We start from the raw sequence: 10368 nt of genomic DNA on the forward strand, positions 1-10368 counted from the left end.
CCATGTACTTAGAAGTTAAGTTTGTTTGTTTATCTGCTAGGATCAATTCTTATCTCAAGAATTCCCTTTTCTTAAGCCAGGTCTGCACTCACATGTCTTTTGGTTGACTTTCACTGGATAAGGATATGATGATGAAGACAAAGTTTCTATTTACATGCCTTTTCCTTCCTCTATAGGAAAACTCAGCTTTCCTAGATAATATATGCCTTTTGGGTTTAAGGCATGTGTTTCCTCTCCAAAAAAGCCTTTCTGTTAAAGTGGAATTTCTCTTTAAAAATGAAATGGAGGATTCTATTCTGAGCCACCTGCATTCTATGTACAGAGAACGAGAAAGTCCAGACAATTTGGATGTAGGACCTTTTCTATGTTTGCCTGAATTTATGCCATATGCTTGATCCACCCATAATGAACTCAGCTCTAAATCCTAGTTATTCTGTCTTCTGTCATTCAGGAAGACCTTTGGATATTAGTAAACTTTTTTCTCTAGTCCTCCTCTTTAAGAAGATAGGTGAAAGGGAGGGGAAAGAAAGAGGAGAACATTTCAAGTGGTGACATATGAGAAATACTAGATGCTGTTTGTGGTTGTGAGCAGTCCTGGCACAGCCTAACACCTTTCCCTGGGTCCCACAAATATATCTTGTGCTCAGGACCAGGTATGTCAGCATGGAGGGATAAAACCAACCCCCAGTAGGAAAGGGGACTGCTGGTACCTTCCTTCCTTTTTTACCCTGAACTTATGCAAACATTCACTAGAGACCATCTGATTCTGGTGTGCACGTTTTATGATATCCAGTCCATACCCTTGTGGTAAATCTGTCCCTGGCAGGGAGGAGTGGGATTCCTCCACTACAACAGCATGTGAACACAAGAACAGGGTGCTGTGCGTAAAACACCCATTTGTGTTGGTCACAAACTGAGACCTTCTGGCTATAGGAAACTGATGCCCACTAGGGAAGTTGACCTCGCCCTGTCTCTTTTCTATGTGAGTAAAACATCTTTCCATCAGAGCCTGGATGAGTCATGTTTTTGCTGGTGATCCTGATACCTGTGTTGGAAGGAGTTGATATTTCTATAGGTGTCTCTCCTCCTCACCAACATCATTCATCTATTATAGGATTCCTAATCCTATAATATTTATAAAATACAGGAAGGTCATGTATGTACTGCCTATGTGATTTCATGTTTGATGCCCATGCTTGTTATAAAATATACAGAACACAAGAATAACAACTAAATCGTAAATTAAAAAAACACTGAGATCATAATGTTTTCCTTGTTTCACAAACTAAAGCCCTTTCTTACATCCTGATACTACTTCATGCTAAATTAAAAATCATAGGAGTTATAATAATGTTGCTGCTATTTTATTTTAATGATAAATTTGGAGAAAGCCAGGATGGTGACTTATTACATATCTTTTTTCAGCTTTATTAAACCCTAAAAGGCAAATAAAAGCAAAGCATCAGATAACTAAATGTAAAACATTCCAATGTTTTGAAGTGATAATGTTTGAGTTTATTTTTGTCTTTCCTAAAATTTGGCAAGATTATGTTCAAAGGTACAATATTTTTTCAGTGATTTGTTCTTCAAAAAGCCAGTTTCCATAGAAGCATATATATATATATATTACCAAAACTAAAAAAAATCTCTATATAAAAGAAATACAAATTTTCAGTGAATGTATTTCAGATTTTGTTTTGTTTTATTTGCTTTTTTCTGATTTCCTATGACAATCAGGCAGATATGTGACTAATAAAATCTGAACTTCTTGGCTAATAAAATCAATAAAATCTGAACTTCTTGGCTAATAAAATCAATAAAATCTGAAATTCTTGGTTAATAAAATCTGAAATCCAGGTAGACCAATAGTTCTGTGTATATATAAGTTATGCTACTACTTCTAAGAGAACCAACAATACTGCAAAGAGAGGGACTGAGCCCCAGGAATAGAAACAAACAAAAAATAGTTGCTGGGGACCAGGGTACTGAGTTCAAATCTTACATACAGTTTTGTGGATTTGGATAAGTCAGGTAAATAAATGCTGAACAGCAGTAATGTTCATGTGTGGTACATATCAATCATTTTGCATAGAACTGACATCTTAACTACATTTACTCTTCCAATTGATAAATACAGTAAGGCCTTCTATTTATTTAGGTCTTCCATGATTTAGCAATTTCTAGTAGTTTTCTGTGTATGGGTGTTTTGTATCATTAGTTAAATTAATTCCTAACTATTTGATTCTTTTGGTTGCTATTTAAATGGAATTTTTGGTCTTGATTTCCTCTTCAGATCACTCATCACTAGTGTATAGAAACACTACTGATTTTTGAGGGTTGAGTGCCACTTTGCTGTACTCGTTTATTAGCTCTAGTAGCTTTACTATAGATTTTTTGGGGACTTTCAACATGTAGTATCATGTCATCTGCAAAGATTGAGAGTTTTACTTCTTCCTTTCCAACTTGGATGCCTTTTATTTCTTTTTCTTGTCTAGTTGCTCTGACTAGAACTCAACACAGTGTTGAATAACAATGGTGATAGTTGACAAACTTGTCTTGATCCTGATCTTAGGGGGAAAGTTTTCAGTTTTTCCTCATTAAGGATAATGTTAGCTGTGGGTTTTTCATATATTCCCTTTGTCATATTTAAGAAGTCCCCTTCTATTCATATCCTTTGAAGTGTTTTCATCAAGAAGTGATGTTGAATTTTGGCAAATACCTTTTCTGCATCAACTGAGATGATCATGTGTTTTTCTGCCTTCCCTCCTCTTCGATTTTTTGAAGTGCTTGAGCAGGACTGGTACTAAGTCCTTCTTGAATGCTTAATGGAATTCACATGTGACGCTATCTGGTCCTGGACTTCTCTTTTTCAGGAGTTTCTTGATGACTGATTCAATCTCTTTGCTTGTGATTGATTTTTGAAGTTGTCTATTTCTTCTTGATTCAACGTTGGCTGTTCACGTCTTTTAGGAAGTCGTCCATTTCATCTATGTTGTCAAGTTTATTAGCATGTAGTTGCTCATAGTATCCTCTCATTACTTCCTTTATTTCTGTGGTGTCAGTGGTTATGTTTCCCCTCCCATTTCTGATTTTATTTATTTGCATCATTTCTCTTTTTGTCAACTTAGCTGAGTTCAAACATTTTATTGATTTTTCTCAAAGAATCAACTTCTGGTTTTGTTGATTTTCTTGATTGCTTGCATGCTTCCAATTTCATTAATTTCTACTCTAATCTTCACTGTTTCTTTCCTTTTGTTGGCTTTGGGGTTAGTTTGCTGTTCTTCCTCTAGTTCTTCCAAGTGAACAGCTAATTTCTCTTTTTTTTAAAATCTTTTTTATTTCCTAATATAGGCATTTAAGGTGATAAATTTCCCTGTTAACACTGCTTTTGCTGCATCCCATAAATTTTGGTATGTTGTGTTTTCATTTTCATTTGCTTCAAGATATTTTACTGATTTCTCTTATGATTTCTTCTTTGACCCACTGGTTGTTTAAGAGTGTGTTGTTTAGCCCCCATATATTTGTGAATTTTCTGGCCTTCTGCCTGTTATTGTTTTCCGTCTTCATTGCCTTATGATCTGAGAAAATGCTTTGTATGATTTCGATTCTTTAAAGTTTGTTGAGACTTACTTTGTGACCCACATGTGGTCTATCCTTGAGAATGATCCATATTGTGAAAAATGTACATCCTGCTGTTGTGGGATGTAATGCTCTATAAATGTTAAGTCTAGTTCATTTATCAAATATTCAAATTTTCTGTTTCTCTGTTGATCCTCTGTCTGCATGTTCTATCCCTTGATGAGAGCAGGGAATTGAAGTCTTCATCTATTATGGTACAGGTGTATTTCTCCCTTTAGTATTGTCATTGTTTGCCTCATGTATTTTGGAGCACTCTGGCACAGTGCATAAATAGTTATGATTGCTATGCTTTTTTATGGAATTGTCCCTTTAGTACATACTGTCCTTCTTTGTCTCTTTTAATTGTTTCACATTTGAAGTCTAATTTGTTGGGTATTAGCATAGCTACTCCTGCTCTTTACTGATTATTGTTTGCATGAAATATCTTTTCTTAAACCTTTCACTTTCAACCAGTTTTTATCTTTGAGTCTAAAATGAGTCTCCTATAGACAGTATATGGATGGGGTCTGTTATTTAATCTATTCTGCCACTCTATATCTTTGATTAGGGAGTTTAATCCATTGACATTTAATGTTATTACCATAAGGCAATATGGTAATATTTTCTACCATTTTGTCTTTTGGTTTTTATATGTCATATCTATTTTGTCTTTTGGATTTTATATGTCATATCTATTTTTTCTCTTTTTTACCTTTACTGATAGTCTTCATTTCTACAGTCTTCTCCAGACCTCTTTCTCCTGCCTTTTCCTTATCTTCCTATAGTGCTCCTTTCAGTGTTTCTTGCAGAGCTAGTCTCAGTCACAAATTCTTCCAATGACTGTTTATCTGAAAATATTTTAATCTCTCCCTCATTTTTGAAGGACAGACTTGTTGGATATAGAATTCTTGTTTGGCAGTTTTCTGTTTTAGAATCTTGAATATATCATACCACTGCCTTCTTGCCTCCATGGTTTCTGCTGAGAATTCTGCACATAGTTTTATTGAGCTTTTGCAATATGTGATGAATTATTTTTCTCTTGCTGCTTTCAAAATACTCTCTCTTTGACATCTAACAGTCTGATTACTAAGTGTCTTGGGGTATGTCTATTTGGATCTATTCTGTTTGAGGTACACTGCATTTCTTGGATCTGTAGTTTTATGTCTTCATAAGAGATGGGACATTTTCAATGATTATTTCCTCTAGCAGTTTTTTCTCTCTTTTTCACTTCTGTTCTCCTTCTGGGACACCCACAACATGTAAATTCATTTGCTTCATGTTGTCATTCAATTCCTGAGACCCTGCTCATATTTTTCAGTTCTTTTCCCTATGTTTTCTTTTGTGTGTCTGATTTCAGATGTCCAGTCCTCTATTTCACTAATCCTTTCTTCTGCCCCTTCAAATCTATTGTTGTAGGTTTCCATTGTTTTTTCATCTCTTCTATCATGCCTTTCATTCCCGTAAGTTCTGTGATTTGTTTTTTGAAACTTTTGAGTTTTTCTTTTTGTTCACCCATTGTCTTCTTTATATCTTCCCTGAACTTGTTGATTTTATTTTTGACAAAATCTTGCATGTTTGCTTGAACACCCTGAATTAGTTGTTTCAACTCCTGTATCTCATTTGAAGTGTTGGTTTGTGCCTTTGATTGGGACATATCTTCAATTTTCCTGGTATAACTCATTTTTTGCTGGCATTTAGGTATTTGATTTCTTTAATTAGTTTATTCTAGAGGTTGTTTTCACTCTTTTACCTAGGATTTTCTTGCTGGATGGCTTTATTCTCTATCTGTTCTTTGACATTCATTTCAACTTATTCTAGATGTCTAAGATAGGTCTGTTTACCTGATCAGATTTTTTCTCTTCTTGTTTTTTGTTTCTTGCCCTGCCTATATGGAGACTTTTTTTTTTTTTTTTGAGGAGGGTGTCCTCAGGTATTATAGACCCCAGTCAGATTTTCCCAGACCAGACAGGCCCATGTCTCAGGAGTAAGAGTAGTCACTATCAGTTTTCACTGAGGGTGAGACCCAGCAGGTTGTCAAACTTTCCTGTGAAGCCTCTATACTCTGTGCTTTTCTATACTGCCCAGCATTTAGTGCTTGTTTGCCTGTTGCTTCCCACCAGCTTAAAGTGATGTGGCACCTTTAATTTCAGCAGCCTTTCCCTGCCAGAATCATGGTTGAGACAGAGATAAGGTAGTATGATTGCTTCAATTGCTTCAGTTTTTCTGTTCCTGGGGCCTGAATTCCTTGAAGGAGCAATTCCACTTGAGCTGGGCCTTGACTCTTTTTCTCGGGGAAGATACATCCTTTAGGGAACTAACTCCTTTCACCTGACTAGTTACTTTGTCTCTCAAACAAGCTTAATTCCACCCTTGCTTGGGGCAGTGCTGAAGCCTGAGAGCACTTCTTGTTCTGTCTAAAGAGCTGTTAAGGAGTACACAAAAAAAACAAAAGGAAAAGGAAAAGCAAAAAAGGCCTTTGCAGAGCTGGACCCCTGCTCCTCAGGTTTGTCAATCAAGAGCATTATTTTGTGCATGGCTCTATGTATCATTAGACTCTATGTGCTGCCTTTTCTTAGAGTCCAGCCCTTTCCAGTATTTTGTGCTGTCCCACTCAAAAAGCATCTGTTTTGTTTTGTTTTGTTTCCCATCAGCCCTGTCTCCTCTCTGTCAGGACAAAAACCTCTAGTTCTTATAATGCTTATTCCAGGTTTATCTGTGCTGGAGACCTGTTTTCAGCATTCAAAATTTATTGATTATTTCCATAATTGGAACCTGGTTGAGCTAAGCCCGTGCTGCTAGTAAATTCTCTTTCCTTTCCCCTTAGGAAACAAGCCTGCTGTGCTCTTCTAGGTGGGGTACCAGCCCCTGTAGACTAGAGGACTTACAGTTCTGTGATGGGCTCCAGCTATTCCATCTGGTCCAGATTGGTGTATGCTGTGTGTCCAGTCACTGATGTAGCCCTCCGGTTGTTGTGTACCATTTGTGGCTATTTGCTAGCTTCTTTCTTCTGTTTTGATTTCTACCTTTCAGGCTAGTAGTTTTCCTGAAGGATCTGGTGTTTTTTGTTGTTTGTTTGTTTGTTTAAAAATGGAGGCCCTAAAGGGTAATTAGAAATTCTGCACATAGATGAATGTATGTGTATGTATAACAGAAGCTTATTGACTTGCAGCACTTACATGAAAGATGATCACTTTACTATGAAGGATCAAAAGTGTCAATATCTGATTGGTTATTTTTCTGCTTGCTTGGGTTGAGCAGTTTCCTTATAGAACAATCCATTAGCCTCTTGCTCACATGGGCAAATCTGGCTGCCTGGGGAGGGTGGGAGGGTTGGTCTCCCTGTTCAGGAAACAGATTTTCCTCCAATGGCTTTGCTGTCGATATGGGATCTCCCTCTGCCATCAATGGAAAAATTTTTCTGAGATAAAGATAAAAATTGACTAATAACAAACAAGCCAACACAAACTTTTTCCTACTGCTGGGCTAGTTGCCTGATGGGACAAATGGAAGGATTGGGGAGAGAAAGGTGTTCTGGTGTAAATGTTCTATATGCTTACTTTTCACTCAATGCATCTGCTTCTGCTCACTGCCTATTTTAGTCTTCCAAATTGTCTGATGCTGTAAGAGGTGAACCTGTTTGGGGAGTCCATGCTAACAATGGGTTCACTCCCTGCTAGATTCCCACTGCAGTCTTAGGTTTCATCTTTCTCTGGTCAGCTTAATCCTGTACTCTTCAGTTTACTTTGATATTCCATCGTTCTTTTTGTTATATTCTCTAGTAGTTTTTCTCCTTCTGTTTCCCCTCTCTGAATTTGTTTCTAAATAACTTTTTTCAATATTTTTACTGCAATTTGGGAGTTATTTCTGGAAGTAAAGATTTTAGAACACAGGTATTCAATTGGCTTCTTTAACCTAAGTTTTCTCCTTATTCTTTTAAACAGCTATATAAATGGTACCCACAGTATGTAAACAGCCCTTTACCCGTATAAGCTAGCTTCTTCTTATTTTTAACTATCATAAACAAAGCTGATATGAACATTTTTATACATGTATGTTCTTTGGGTTGGTTCTTAGAGGTATAATTACTGATTTTAAAGATATCACATTTTATATTTTTAGAAAATTTACCAAACTCAATTATACCCTTTTCAACCCCTTTTGAACCAGGAGAAATTTTCCAACTATTACTGTGCTGCAGTGATACTAAGGGAAGGAGTTGGCTGGAGAAGGGGAAAATAAGCAGTAAAATGTAGGAAAATAAGAAAGCAAACAGAAAGATAAGAATGAGACAGAAAAATAAGGAGGGGAAGGAGGTTAGACCAAAAAATGCATATCATCCATGAATTTAGATGCCAAATCAATAACTTAAACTTTCATATTTTTATGAGTTTCAAGATCCATCTTTCTGCATACATAACACATGCAATCTACTCTAATATCTCATTGAGAGTGAAATCGCAACATATCCAAAACTTAATGAAAAACCCCTGCACCCTCTCCAGTAGTTTATTTCATCCTAATAAATGATACCATCATCAATGTAAATCTTTGGTCCAGAAACCTGGGCTTTTCCTTTCACTCTTCCTTCTCCTTTTTTCTTACATTACAATTCATTGCTCAGTTCTGTCTGTCACTTAAGTATTTATAGAATTTGCTCACTTTTCTCTCTCTGGTTATCACTACCTGTGATGATTTGAAGCTGTATGTAGCCCAGAAAATCATGTCCTTAAGTTTAATCAATTCCTGTGTGCATAGACCCATTATGAGTAGGATCTTCTAATGAGTTGGCTATTAAGATGGGACCCACATCATTGCAGGTCTTAATTCTCTTACTGGAGTATTTTGTAAAAGGGTGAAATACAGAGAAAAAAACACAGAAGACAAAGAAAGACTCAGATACTCAAAAAGGAATCCACAGATAGAGCCGCTGAAAGCTGAAAGCAAGAAAACCCAGGAGAGTAAGACCAGAAGACACCACCATGTGCTGCCATCTGACAGAGCAGCCCTGGATCACTGGATCACCTGATGTTACCTTGATTTGGACATATTCATGGCCTCAAAATTGTAAACTTGTCAACTAATAAATCCCTATTATTAAAAGTCAGCATAGCTCTTTTCTATTAAATTTTAGCAGCTTAAGCAAACTGAAACATATTTTGATATCAGAAGAGTCTGGGGCTGAGATTGCACTAACAAAAATGCTGGAAGAGCTTTATAATTGGGTAAGGGACAGACTCTGGAAGACTTGTGAAATGCTCAATAGAAAAGGCCTAATTACTTTGAAGAGACTGTTGATAGAAATGATGAATGTGTCATTGCCACTGGAGCAAATGTTATCCTTGTTTTGTTTTGCCTTTTGTTCTCTTTTAAGGAGCCTTATTATTAATGGTTGGTGTTAAAATGTGAAATATATGGAAGCCATTGCTTGCGAAGGCATTTGTGTACTCTGGCTGCAGAGATGCAATGTCTAGTTCATTCCTATATATGATACTGATTTTCTTCCTGGGCCATATGATTTGGAGTTTTCTTTCTTTCTCAGCCATTATAATGAAATCACACCATATCTATTCCTTTGCATCTGGCTTATTTCACTCAACATTGTATCTTCTAGTTTCATCCATGTTCTCATATGCTTCAAGACCTCATTTCATCTTACTGCTGCATAATATTCCACCATATATATATATATATATACATACATATATATATATATATATATATATACATACATATATATATATATATATACATATATGTATGTATATATACCACATTTTGTTTGGAGATTTCCAAACTAAATACGAGAACTGCAGCTTGCCTTCTTCTTGCATCTTATGGTGAAATGTGAGAGGAGAGAGATAAGCTGAGAACTGAACTCCTGGGTACAAAGAAACCAGAAAATGATGGTTTAGAAAATTATGACCTTCCAGAAGGGAGTCTCCAGAGAAAAGTGTACCATGTGAGGATTTAACAAAACATGGAACTAGTCAGACATTTCAGTGCACAACAGGATTAGAAATGCAGTTATCCTTCAAAGCCAACTTGGCATGTAAATGCGCTGCCTTCCCTACTACATGAGGTATAATTTCCAGGGGTCTAAATTTCCCTGGTAACATGGGACATGACTCCAAGGTATGTGTCATTGCGAAAGAAATAAAGCCTTCTTGACAAAAAAGGGGAAGAGAAATGAAACACAAAATAAAATCTCAGTGGCTGAGAGATTTCAAATAGAGTTGAGAGGTCATTCTGGAGGTTATTAGTATACGTTATAGAGATATTCCTTCTTAGATTTTAGTGGATTATAATAGCTAGAATGAAATATCTGAACTGTATCCCAGTAAACTTGATTCTTGAAGAAAATTGTATAACTATATAGCTTTTACAGTATGACCATGTGATTTTGTGATTGTGAAAAACTTGTGGCTGACACTCCCTTTAACCAGTGTATGAACAGATGAGTAAAAAAATAAGGACAATAAATAAGTAAACAGTAAGGAGGATAAAGAACATGGAATGCTTTGGGTGTTTTTTTTTTATTTTTTGTTTTATTTTTATTTTTGTATATATTTTTTGAGTAATGAAAATTTTCGAAAATTGATTGGCATGATGAATGCACAACTATATGATGATACTGTGAATCATTGTATACTTTGGATGATTATACGGTTATGTGATTATATCCAAAAAAATTGCATTAAAAATGTGTTGGAGAGGATGTGGAAAAACAGAGACACTCATTCATTGCTGGTA

This window comes from Tamandua tetradactyla, chromosome 5 (genome assembly GCF_023851605.1).
Source record: "Tamandua tetradactyla isolate mTamTet1 chromosome 5, mTamTet1.pri, whole genome shotgun sequence".
NCBI lineage: Eukaryota > Metazoa > Chordata > Mammalia > Pilosa > Myrmecophagidae > Tamandua > Tamandua tetradactyla.